The sequence below is a fragment of the Triticum urartu genome, chromosome 4 (assembly GCF_003073215.2).
Source record: "Triticum urartu cultivar G1812 chromosome 4, Tu2.1, whole genome shotgun sequence".
Lineage (NCBI taxonomy): Eukaryota > Viridiplantae > Streptophyta > Magnoliopsida > Poales > Poaceae > Triticum > Triticum urartu.
The window spans coordinates 581,954,488-581,965,398 of record NC_053025.1 but is presented as its reverse complement, the minus strand read 5'-3'; positions in this window follow the sequence as shown (position 1 = coordinate 581,965,398).

The following is a 10,911-nucleotide window of genomic DNA, read 5'->3' as shown; positions in this document are numbered from 1 at the left end:
GATACTTGAGGTGACATTGGAGTATCTAGGTGACATTAGGGTTTCGGTTGACTTGTGTCTTAAGGTGTTATTCTAGTACGAACTCTAGGGCTGTTTGTGACACTTATAGGAATAGCCCAATGGATTGATTGGAAAGAATAACTTTGAGGTGGTTTCGTACCCTACCATAATCTCTTCGTTCGTTCTCCGCTATTAGTGACTTCGGAGTGACTCTTTGTTGCATGTTGAGGGATAGTTATGTGATCCAATTATGTTAGTATTGTTGAGGGAACTTACACTAGCGAAAGTATGAACCCTAGGCCTTGTTTACCATCATTGCAATACCGTTTACGCTCACTTTTATCACTTGCTACCTTGCTGTTTTTATATTTTCAGATTACAAAAACTATTATCTACTATCCATATTGCACTTGTATCACCATCTCTTCGCCGAACTAGTGCACCTATACAATTTACCATTGTATTGGGTGTGTTGGGGACACAAGAGACTCTTTGTTATTTGGTTGCAGGGTTGCTTGAGAGAGACCATCTTCATCCTACGCCTCCTACGGATTGATAAAACTTAGGTCATCCACTTGAGGGAAATTTGTACTGTCCTACAAACCTCTGCACTTGGAAGCCCAACAACGTCTACAAGAAGAAGGTTGTGTAGTAGACATCAAGCTCTTTTCTGGCGCTGTTGCCGGGGAGGTTAGTGCTTGAAGGTATATCTTTAGATCTTGCAATCGAGTCTTTTAGTTTCTTGTTTTATCACTAGTTTAGTTTATAAAAGAAAACTAAAAAATGGAATCTATAAAATGTTTGGCACTAAATATTTGAATGATGAGCATGATTGCAATGTTGTTAGCATGAATTCCTTGAATATCCATGATGCTAATGATATGCAAAGCCACAAGCTTGGGGAAGCTATGTTTGATGAAGATGATATTTTTTGTCCCCCAAGTTTTGATGAGCAAATTTATTATGATGAAAGCATGCCTCCTATTTATGATGATTATATTGATGAAAGTGGATTTAGAGAGGTCATGACTTTATTTTGTGATGAATCCACTATTCCGGAAGAGGTTCCAATTGATTATGAGAACAAAGATGCTATCTATGATTATTATTGTGATGACTTTCATGCTATAAAGAATAATTATATCCATGAAACTTGTCATCATGATTTTAGTTTTCAATTGGATTATGCCTCACATGATAATTATTTTGTTGAGTTTGCTCCCACTATTATTCATGAGAAGAATTTTGCTTATGTGGAGAGTAATAAAATTTCTATGCTTGTAGATCATGAAAATAATGCTTTAGGTGCTGGTTATATTGTTGAATTCATTCATGATGCTACTGAAAATTATTATGAGGGAGGAACATATGCTTGTAGGAATTGCAATAATATCAAGTTTCCTCTCTATGTGCTTAAAATTTTGAAGTTATGCTTGTTTTACCTTCCTATGCAAGTTGATTCTTGTCCCCACAAGTTGGTTGCTCACAAAATCCCTATGCATAGGAATCACATTAGACTTAAATGTGCTAGTCATATTCTTCATGATGCTCTCTTTCTGTTTCAATTCTTATCCTTTCTGTGAGCATCGTTGAAATCATCATGCCTAGCTAGGGGCGTTAAACGATAGAGCTTGTTGGGAGGCAACCCAACTTTATTTTTGTTCCTTGCTTTTTGTTCCTGTTTACTAATAAATAATTCATCTAGCCTCTGTTTAGATGTGGTTTTATGCTTTTAATTAGTGTTTGTGCCAAGTAGAACCTTTGGGAAGACTTGGGGAAAGTCTTGTTTATCATGCTATAAAAAAACAGAAACTTTAGCGCTCACGAGAATTGCTGCCATTTTTATTTGGAGAGTGCTATTTAGTAAATTCTTTTTGAAGATGATTAATAGATAAATTCCTCAGGTCCAGAAATTTATTTGAGAATTTTATGAGTTCCAAAAGTATACGTTTGATCCAGATTACTACAGCCTGTTCTGTTTTTGACAGATTCTGTTTTCGATGTGTTGTTTGCTTATTTTGATGAATCTATGAGTAGTATCGGAGGGTATGAACCATAGAGAAGTTGGAATACAGAAGATATTACACCAATATAAATTTAGAATGAGTTCATTACAGTACCTTATGATGGTGATTTGCTTTCTTATACTAACGGAGCTTACGAGTTTTCTACTTTAAGTTTTGTGTTGTGAAGTTTTCAAGTTTTGGGTAAGGATTCGATGGACTATGCAATAACGAGTGGCAAGATACTAATCTTGGGGATTCCCAAGGCACCCTAAGGTAATATTCAAGGACAACCAATAGCCTAATCTTGGGGATGCCCCGGAAGGCATCCCCTCTTTCGTCTTCGTTCATCGGTAACTTTACTTGGAGCTATATTTTTATTCGCCACATGATATGTGTTTTGCTTGGAGCGTCAATTTATTTTGTTAGGATTTGCTTTCTGTTATTTATAACAATGTTTTACATCTTTTATTTCAATAAAAGTGGCATTGATAGCCTTTACTATGCCTATGTTACAAGTATACATGTTGCTGTTTGAAAACAGAAAGTTTACCGCTGTTGCAATAATTCCGTAGAAAAGTAAGAATGTGATAAAATGTTGAAACCTTTTGCATATTAAGATCTGATAAATTTACTGCAGTGGGAATTTTATTTCATAATTTTTGGAGCTAGGGAAGTATGGATGTTGCAGCATTCTTCACAGAGTATCCTGTTTAGGCAGATTGCTATTATGTTTGCATTGTTTGCATATGTTTGCTTCTTTAATGATTCTATTTGAGGATAGGAATATTAAATATGCAGAGGCATTTAGTATGCAATGTTGAATAATAATTTTAGTGATTTGCTATAGTAGAGTATGATAAGGTTTTGGCAATGGTTTATACTAACTTATCTCACGAGTCCTTGTTGAGTTTTGTGTGGGTGAAGCTTTTGAGATTTAGGGAGACCGTGATATGAGAGGAATTAAGGAGACACAAAAGCTCAAGCTTGGGGATGCCCAAGGCACCCCAAGATAATATTTCAAGAAGTCTCAAGCATCTAATCTTGGGGATGCCCCGGTTGGCATCCCACCTTTCTTCTTCAAGAACTATCAGTTAGTATCGGTTGATCCTAAGTTTTTGCTTCTTCACATGATGTTTGCTATTCTTAGAATGTCATTTTATTTTGCTTTGCTTGCTGTTTGAATAGAATACCAAGATCTGAAATTATTAAATGTTATAGAGTCTTCACATAGTTGCATAATTATTCGACTACTCATTGATCTTCACTTATATCTTTCGGAGTAGTTTGTCATTTGCTCTAGTGCTTCACTTATATCTTTTAGAGCATGGTGGTAGTTTTATTTTGAAGAAATAGATGAACTCTCATGCTTCACTTAGATTATTTTGAGAGTCTTAAATAGCATGGTAATGTGCTTAAAAATCCTAATATGCTAGGTATTCAAGAATAATAAAATTCTCTTATGAGTGTGTTGAATACTAAGAGAAGTTTGATACTTCATAATTGTTTTGAGATATGGAGATGGTGATATTAGAGTCATGCTAGTTGAGTGGTTATGAATTTGAGAAATACTTGTGTTGAAGCTTGTGATTCCCGTAGCATGCACGTATGGTGAACCGTTATGTGATGAAGTCAGAGCATGATTTATTTATTGATTTTCTTCCTTATGAGTGGAGGTCGGGGACGAGCGATGGTCTTTTCCTACCAATCTATCCCCCTAGGAGCATGCACGTAGTACTTTATTTCGATAACTAATAGATTTTTGCAATAAGCATGTGAGTTCTTTATGACTAATGTTGAGTCCATGGATTATACGCACTCTCACCCTTCCACCATTGCTAGCCTCTCTAGTACCGCGCAACTTTCGCCGGTACCATAAACCCAACATATACCTTCCTCAAAACAGCCACCATACCTACCTATTATGGCATTTCCATAGCCATTCCGAGATATATTGCCATGCAACTTTCCACCGTTCTATTTATTATGACACGCTCCATCATTGTCATATTGCTTAGCATGATCATGTAGTTGACATTGTATTTGTGGCAAAGCCACCGTTCATAATTCTTTCATACATGTCACTCATGCATCATTGCACATCCCGGTACACCGCCGGCGGCATTCATATAGAGTCATCTTTCTTCTAGTATCGATTTGTATCATTGAGTTGTAAATAAATAGAAGTGTGATGATCATCATTCAATAGAGCATTGTCCCAAAAAAAAGGCCAAACAACAAAACAAAGGCCAATAAAAAAGAGAAAGGCCAAATAAAAAAATAAAAAAGGGGTAATGCTACTATCCTTTTTCCACACTTGTGCTTCAAAGTAGCACCATGATATAGAGAGTCTCATATATTGTGCTTCAAAGTAGCACCATGTTCTTCATATAGAGAGTCTCATATGTTGTCACTTTCATATACTAGTGAGAATTTTATGTTATAGAACTTGGCTTGTATATTCCAATGATGGGCTCCCTCAAAAAATTGCCCTAGGTCTTCGTGAGCAAGCAAGTTGGATGCACACCCACTAGTTTCTTTTGTTGAGCTTTCATACATTTATAGCTCTAGTGCATCTGTTGCATGGCAATCCTTACTCACTCACATTGTTATCTATTGATGGGCATCTCCATAGCCGTTGATACGCCTAGTTGATGTGAGACTATCTTCTCCCTTTTTGTCTTCTCCACAACCACCATTCTATTCCACCTATAGTGCTATATCCATGGCTCACGCTCATGTATTGCGTGAAGATTGAAAAAGTTTGAGAACATCAAAAGTATGAAACAATTGCTTGGCTTGTCATCGAGGTTGTGCATGATTTAAATATTTTGTGTGGTGAAGATGGAGCATAGCCAGACTATATGATTTTGTAGGGATAGCTTTCTTTGGCCATGTTATTTTGAGAAGACATGATTGCTTTGTTAGTATGCTTGAAGTATTATTATTTTTATGTCAATATGAACTTTTGTCTTGAATCTTTCGGATCTGAATATTCATACCACAATTAAGAAGAATTACATTAAAATTTTGCCAAGTAGCACTCTGCATCAAATATTCTGTTTTTATCATTTACCTACTCGAGGACGAGCAGGAATTAAGCTTGGGGATGCTTGATACGTCTCCAACGTATCTATAATTTTTGATTACTCCATGCTATATTATCTACTGTTTTGGGCAATATTGGGCTTTATTATCCACTTTTATATTACTTTTGGGACTAACCTATTAACCGGAGGCCCAGCCCAGATTTGTTGTTTTATGCCTATTTCAGTGTTTCGAAGAAAAGGAATATCAGACGGAGTCAAAACGGAATGAAATCAACTGGAGAAGTGATTTTTGGAAGGAAACACACATGATGAACTTGGACCCCACGTTAGGGGAGACACGAGGTGCTCACGAGGGTGGCCCCCCCTAGGGCACGCCCCTTGTCTCGTGGGACCCCCGTGGCTCCTCCGATGTCCTCCCTGCACCCATATATACCCACGTGACCTAAAACTTCCAGAACGCAAGATAGATCGGGAGTTCCGCCGCCATGAGCCTCCATAGCCACCAAAAGTCAGTCGGGGCCCTGTTCCGGCACCCTGCCGGAGGGGGGAACCCTCACCGGTGGCCATCTTCATCATCCCGGTGCTCTCCATGACGAGGAGGGAGTAGTTCTCCCTCGGGGCTGAGGATATGTACCAGTAGCTTTGTGTTTGATCTCTCTCTCTCTCTCTCGTGTTCTTGAGATGATACGATCTTGATGTATCGCGAGCTTTGCTATTATAGTTGGATACTATGATGTTTCTTCCCCCCTCTTCTCTCTTGTAATGAATCGAGTTTCCCCTTTTGAGGTAATCTTATCGGATTGAGTCTTTAAAGACTTGAGAACACTTGATGTATGTCTTGCCGTGGATATCTGTGGTGACAATGGGATACCACGTGCCACTTGATGTATGTTAAGGTGACCAACTTGCGGGTTTCGTGACATTGGGAACCTATGCATAGGGGTTAGCACACGTTTTCGTCGTGATTCTCCGGTAGAACTTTGGGGAACTCTTTGAGATCCTATGTGTTGGTTGAATAGATGAAATGAGATTGTGTGATGCATATCGTATAATCATGCCCACGGATACTTGAGGTGACATTGGAGTATCTAGGTGACATTAGGGTTTTGGTTGATTTGTGTCTTAAGGTGTTATTCTAGTACGAACTCTAGGGCTGTTTGTGACACTTATAGGAATAGCCCAACGGATTGATTGGAAAGAATAACTTTGAGGTGGTTTCGTACCCTACCATAATCTCTTCGTTCGTTCTCCGCTATTAGTGACTTTGGAGTGACTCTTTGTTGCATGTTGAGGGATAGTTATGTGATCCAATTATGTTAGTATTGTTGAGGGAACTTACACTAGCGAAAGTATGAACCCTAGGCCTTGTTTACCATCATTGCAATACCGTTTACGCTCACTTTTATCACTTGCTACCTTGCTATTTTTATATTTTCAGATTACAAAAACTATTATCTACTATCCATATTGCACTTGTATCACCATCTCTTCGCCGAACTAGTGCACCTATACAATTTACCATTGTATTGGGTGTGTTGGGGATGTCGTGGTTCTATGTCTGACAGTAATGTAGGGGTGTAGGTATGGAGAGGCAAGCTCTTAGCTATGGAGTAGTTGTAAGCACACGAGGTTTACGAGTTCAGGCCCTTCTCGGAGGAAGTAATAGCCCTACGTCTCGGAGCCCGGAGGCGGTCGACTGGATTATGTTTGTATGAATTACAGGGGTGCGAACCCTTTACACTGAGGAGGGGGGTGGCTTATATAGAGTTCGCCAGACCCTCTGGCCCTCAGTCATGCAGGGTTTCAAATACATTAAGGTCGGGCGTTACTGGTAACGCCCCTAATAAAGTGCTATGATGACCATAAAAGCTACTTAATGACCGACCGTTAGTGTGCGAAGTGACTTTAGGTCTCCTGGCCGTCGAATGGTTGGATCTTGGTCGAGTGATTGCTTCTTGGTCGAGTGTCTTCGAGTCTGTCGAGTGGAACACCTCCAAGTCGATTGAAAGGTGATTTCTTCTAGAGATGTCCTTGGGTAGGGCAGTTAGGACAGGTCCATGACCCTACCCTAGGTACATAGCTTCATTATTAGCCCCTGAATGGATCGAGGTTTGAGTGGGGAAGGAGTTGAGAACTTCTTCGACTCATTTTTCATGCCATGAGCATATCTTGTTTCGGATCAATGAACCTGAGTGATGACAGCAACTTCCTTTTCAGTCGCCTTGATCCATTCTTAGTTTTTTGTCGAGTGAGTTTCTTTACTTGAAAAGCTCTGAGTGATGGTGTGGAGGAGATCTTCCGTCTGACAAGTTGTTCTACTGCCCGCAGATTTCGCGGGATTAGAATTTTGGGAAGCACGCGGGACGGGGGAGGCCGCAGTAATCGGATGGGATAGGGCGGAGCCGCCTCGATCTCCGCGCCACCTTTTTCGCCACGTATCGCGCGTGCGATTGTTACGGGATTTGACAGGATCGTCCGGGCCTACTAGTCAGCCACTCGGAAGTGACCTCATATAAGGCGTCGGACCGGGTTTTCTTGAACAGTGTGTTCTCATTTCCTCTTCTCCTCTTTAGGCTTCTTCGTCGCGCTCGCTCTCGCCCCAGCGCCGCCGCTCCGTACGCGTCTCGCCGGCGATGATGGGGAAGGAGAAGACGGCGGCTCTGGAGAGGGCGAAGAAGGCGACGGCAAAGGCAAAGAGGAAGGCGACCAGTCGGGGTGGATCTTCCTCACGAGCCGGCCTGCCGAAGGGCTGGATCCAGAGCGATTGGATCCGCTCGGCGATCCGCCAAGAAGACCTCGACGACCTAGCCAACGGAGGACTGATCCCCCATGGATCGGCGCGGCTTCCGGGGAAGGAATCCGAGCCGCAACCTCGGGAGGGTGAGCGCGTTCTCCTTGCCACCCATGTCGACCGTGGATTTTCCTTGCCTCCTCACCCTTTCTTTCGGGGATTTCTGAATTTCTTTGGGGCACAACTCCACCACTTCACTCCCAACACAATCATGTATCTCGCTGCTTTCGTGTCTTTGTGCGAGAATTTCCTGGGTTGTCAGCCTCACTGGGTCTTTTCAAGCACATTTTCACCTGTCGTTCTCAGACGGTGAGGTGGCTGTCGGGCATCACCGGAAACAAGGACAACCCCAGGGGAGCCAGGAGAGTTCCTCCATTCGACCAGTCCCACGAACCAGAAAAGGTCTGATTCTGAGCTTTTGATTATAATCTGAATTCACTCGCACAGCTGTCTATACTGCGTCGACTGACTTTATTCTTCCTGCTTTCTTTCAGGCCCTTATCGAAATGTACTCAGTGCCCAACGGAGAGCAAGAGCAAGATCTGGAAGGAGAGGCGAGCGGCGGTGACAGTGGCGAATGGCATTCTGACGGAGAAGAGGACGAAGAAAGCGACGACTCAAGTGACGAAGAAGAAGTCGAGTCGCCTCCTCGCAAGGAGAGGTGATCCAAGCTTGACCAAGAACGACCGAGCGCCCGTGAAAAGGAGATTGCTCAGACTGGTCAGTCTTCAAAGCGTCCTCGGACATCTTCACCAACCCCAACTGAAAAAGTGTCAAAGCATCTCAAATTTGCAGAGCAGAAGCCTCGGAAGGTGTTGCCAAAGATTAAGATTGACATCCCCGTCGCTTCTGCGTGAGTGTCTCCCTTTGTATTCACTCGACGCTCCGTGCTGTTTATTTTTTCTTGATTTAACCAGACGAACTTTGGAACTGGCAGCGCTACTACTTCCGGGACCTCAGCTTATAGAGATGAGGATGAGGTAATGGAGGATGCCGTCACTTCCAATCTGGGTATGATTTCTGTCATTCTGTCTTTATTTGGTCGACTCAACTGCAATATGTACCATTGGGCGATGTGATTTTGGTGATTGATCTTTGAACAGCTCCTAACATTATTGACCTCCCCGATGATGATGATGAAGAGCCTGAGAGGCCTTTGACGAGGAAAAATAGGAAAGCTCCTGCAAGCAAGGTGCCACAGTCGACGCCGATGGCGGAACCAGTCGTTTAGGACGCTGGTGATGCCAATCGGGGTTCTGTTACCTTCGCCGTACCATTGTCGAGTGCCCTACCTTCTTCGTCGACTGCTCAAGCTCCTGCCGACCCACCTTCAGTTTTTGTGATCCATCATGTCCCAGAGGACGAAGTGAATGCTGCCAAGGAAGCCATATGCTAGGCGGGCATTATGATGGAGAAGGTGAAGATGGTGCGAGACGCCGGTCAGTACGCCTATGACACCAGCTCGGCTCTCCAAAGCAATGTTCAGGTTAGCTGGTCACCGCTTGTTCTGTTAGGATATGCTATCTGGAGACTCTCTTTCCGAAAATCTTTGCATCTGTACACCCACTGAGTGCGTCGATTAAATTTTTGGACTAGTGGGGGCACGCTGAGTGCACCCACTAGGTGTAGTCCCCGAGACTACGGTGGACTGCTGGCAGTCGACTGTAGTCTTTGTATTTTGATTCTTTCGCTCGATCTGGTCTGGCCGTGTCGAGTGTAAACCAAACCGGTGGGGGCACGCAAAGTGCACCCACTGGGTGTAGTCCCCGAGACTATGGTGGACTACGGGCAGTCGACCGTAATCTTAGTATTGATTGTATTTGTCGTTTTTCGCTGTAAAATAACTTCCCCTCCCTGTTTGCAGAAATCTTGCGATCTTGGTGCTCGCTTTGTTGACTTGGAGAAACAGCAGATCCAGCTAAACCTTGACTTGGAACTGGCCAAGACAGAGCTGCAAAAGGCCAAGGACGACGCCAATGGTAAGACGAGCTTGTCGACTGGTTTGTCTTAGGCTTGAGTACCCTTCTACTCTTTCTGAATCAAGCACCATTTCTTTGCAGAAAAACTGAACGAAGCTCTGGCGAAGAAGGATCAGGATTTGGCTGCTGCTCAAAAGAAAGCTAACGACAGAACCGCTCTGGCTGAACAGAAACTGGCTTCAGTCGGCCAATTGGAAGAAGAGAACGCCAAGATGAAATCTGCCCTGAACGAAGCCAACAAAGAGTGCACGCGCTTGAAGAAAAACAATGTCAACCTGTACGAAAAGATGGAAGGCATCGCTCACAGGAGGGACGATCTGGAGAGTTATCTGAGGAGCCTTGCGAAGAAGTTGTTCATCAAGCTTGAAGGTATACATTTTGTTCCGACTGATGTTTTTTTGTCGACTCAGCATACGAAAATTGACTTATCCTTGGATCGTGAATGCAGAGTTTTGCCAGAACTTCGAGGAGGAGACTGGGTGGATTGAGCCAGGTTTGGACCCCATCAACTCTCCCGTGAAAGATGAAACTGCCATGAATCTGTTCCGACTGGAATCCCGCATCGACGGTGTTGTGGACTACTTGGCTCGACTGAAGGTCGCCACGTCACGGATCGACACGACACTTTGGTCAGGGGCCACACTCCAGAATGATCTCGAGTCTCTGATGACTCGACTTAACGAGATCCCTGGTCGAGTGCAGGAGTGGAAGAAATCTTCTGCCCGGTGTGGTACTGATGTGGCTCTGTCTTTGGTTCGTGTCCACTACAAGGAGGTGCGACAAGATAAGCTGGCAGCAATCAAGGTCGCCAACACCCAGAGGCATGACTTCCGATCTTTTATGGAGAATTTTATTGCTGCAGCCACTCGGATCGCCCACGGCGTCGACCTGGACGAGTTCATCGAGCCTGCCACTCCTCCTCCTACGGAGTGAACAAACTTTTATGCCCACCTTAAATTTTCCTCGGAATGCCGAGTGGTTTTTGTAACCGTTAAACTCTTTTCGGGCTGAATGCCCGAGCACTTCGATCTGTGGTCTGGAACCTTTAGGATTTATCTGAACTTGGTTTATCGTTGAATATCTTCATG